This window comes from Tachypleus tridentatus, chromosome 5 (genome assembly GCF_004210375.1).
Source record: "Tachypleus tridentatus isolate NWPU-2018 chromosome 5, ASM421037v1, whole genome shotgun sequence".
Classification (NCBI taxonomy): domain Eukaryota; kingdom Metazoa; phylum Arthropoda; class Merostomata; order Xiphosura; family Limulidae; genus Tachypleus; species Tachypleus tridentatus.
Window position 1 is genome coordinate 39,876,714 of NC_134829.1, and position 2,540 is coordinate 39,879,253.

The 2,540-nt window shown below is 33.0% G+C and overlaps 1 pseudogene across 1 annotated transcript in view; it reads right to left on the reverse strand.

The window, feature by feature from the left end:
• Positions 1 to 2,540, reverse strand: part of LOC143250338 (neural-cadherin-like) — a 393,110-nt pseudogene that overhangs the window by 126,220 nt on the left and 264,350 nt on the right. The window lies entirely within an intron of this gene.

Genomic DNA, 2,540 nt, shown 5'->3' on the forward strand with positions numbered 1-2,540 from the left:
TTTGGAACAATATGGGACTTATTGGTCCATCTCAGTTGTTCCATCTTCTAAACTAAACTAAAAGTATTAATAAATAAATTTTAGAACATCTTAAAGCCAGCCCTTATCATTCATATACTTTATCTTAAACTCACTTAAATTTACTAATTCCAATGTGTCTGAAGGCAACCCATTTGAAAGACCAACCACCCTGTTAGAAAAATGAAACGGTCTCAACTGAAGATGACTCCCATCCTGCCAAAGTTTATAATTATGTCCCCTAGTTCTACTGTTCTCACAGTTAAGTATGAAAAAGATGATGCATCAACACTATCAATTCCTTTTACAATCTTTAACACCTCATTCAGATCCCTTTCGATGCTTCATTTTCAAGATAAAACAATTTTAGAGATTTCAATCTTTCCTGATGTGACTTCTTTTCCATCCCAAGCATCATTTTGGTAACCTTTTTCTGAATTCTTTCCAACAATTCAATGTCTTTCCTAAGGTAAAGAACCCAGGACTGAACATTATTTCAAATATGACATAACCAGTGGCTTACACAATGAAATTATAACCTCTTTAGACTTGTATTCGATTTTTTTTGTAGATACAACCTAAAATCCTATTTGCCCTACCACTATCAACAGCACAGTTTGAATGGCTTAAGATACTGATCGACGATTACACCAAAATTCCTTTCTTTCATGACAATGTTTAGATTATTCCCACCCAAATTATCATAACCCACGAGCATTGTCTTGTATTTATTAAAATTAAAACCTATTTGCCATTTATTTCCCCAACTCAGGAAATGATCTAAATCCTTTTGTAAATCAGCAGCATCCTCTTCACAGCCAACAGTTCCCAAGATCTTAATATAATTTGCAAGTTTAAGTAATTTATTTACCATTCCACTTCTATGTTATTGATGTAAATCAAAAGGAGCAAAGTGGTACTCCACTTGTGACATTAATCTAATTTGACTGAACTTATCTCTAACAATTCTCTGCTTTTTCATTCTGAACTACTGTTCTGCCCAATTTGCTAATTTATCCCCCACGCATATAGAGATTATGTTTTTACAAGACTATTATGTAACATTTTATTAAACGCTTTCTGAAAATCCAGATACAAAAAATCTACACCCTTACCCTCATCTATATAAGCATTCACCTTTCTAAAACACATCAAAAGACTTATAAGACAAGATTTTTCCTTAGTGAAACCATATTGACTCTTCAGTAAAATTTTAAACTATGTTAAATGATCTTTTATCAGACTTTCCAAATCTTTTCTCACAACTGATGTGAGACTTATCAGTCTATAGTTACTGTGACAGTTTTTATCACCTCCCTTAAAAGTAGGAGTTACATTAGCTAACTTCCAACTCATTGGTACCTGTCCATTATTCAAGGACTGACAAAAAATTGTAGCAAGTGGTTCATATATTCAATCTTTAACCACCTTCAAAATTATTGGGGAAATATTATCTACCTCAGGAGCCTTATCGTTCTTTAAACTTTCCGATGTTTTCTTAAGCAGCTCAGAGTTAATGCAGTCATTCAGTCTCATTTCCATCTACCAATTGTTCAAGATGTGAAATACTGTTTAAATCTTCATTGGTAAAAATCAAAGAAAAATCAAAATTTAGTAACTCAACCATCTCATAATCATCAGATACAAGCCTTCCTTTATCACCTCTCAAAGGTCCTACACACACACACATACACCTAAAACATTGTTTAGATTCCAATGAAAGTTATTTGGCTAAATTATTGACAATGAAATAAATTTGCAACAAGTTCTACATGTTTCAAGTTTTCATCATAGCTACTTTTGTTTATTCTTTATGTAGCTGTAAAGGAAATCTAGTTTTTGTCTCCTTCTGTGATGTTAAATATAGTTTTTTATTCTTAATAATAAAGAAATTTTAGTCAGGATAATTAATGTTATTTTTCTAACTCATTTGAATTACTTTTGTATTACTATATCAGTTTGTTTGTTCAAGCCCCCAAGTGGCACCTCTAGAAATGGGATTTCAATACAGGTAGTGGGCAGAGAACAGATAGCCCATTGTGTAGCTTTGTGCTTAAATCCAAACAAACAAGTTCTTTGTTCAATGAATTTTGCATAAAGCTACTTCAGGACTATCTGTGCTGGTTGTGCCAACTCTTGGGCTACTCTTTAATAAGGATTAGTGGGATTGATCATCACATTATAACATCCTCATGACTTAAAGAGCAAGCATGTTCAGTGGTGGGATTCAAACCTGTTACCCACAGATTGCAAGTCAAGTATCCTAACCACCAAGTCATGCCAAGCTCTTACTGTGTGATGAAAACCTTCATGCAAACAGTAGTGGTTCTTTACGTTATCACTATGTAAGTAAGATCATGTGTGTTTAGATGGTGGTTCCCTACATTATTAATTATATCAGGAAGATTTTTCATGTACATTCAAGTTTTACTGCTTTACGTTATTATTACATCAGAAGAGTCTTCACGTACATTCAAGTGGTACTTCTCTACATTTTATAATTGTTCATTTATGCTGTAAAC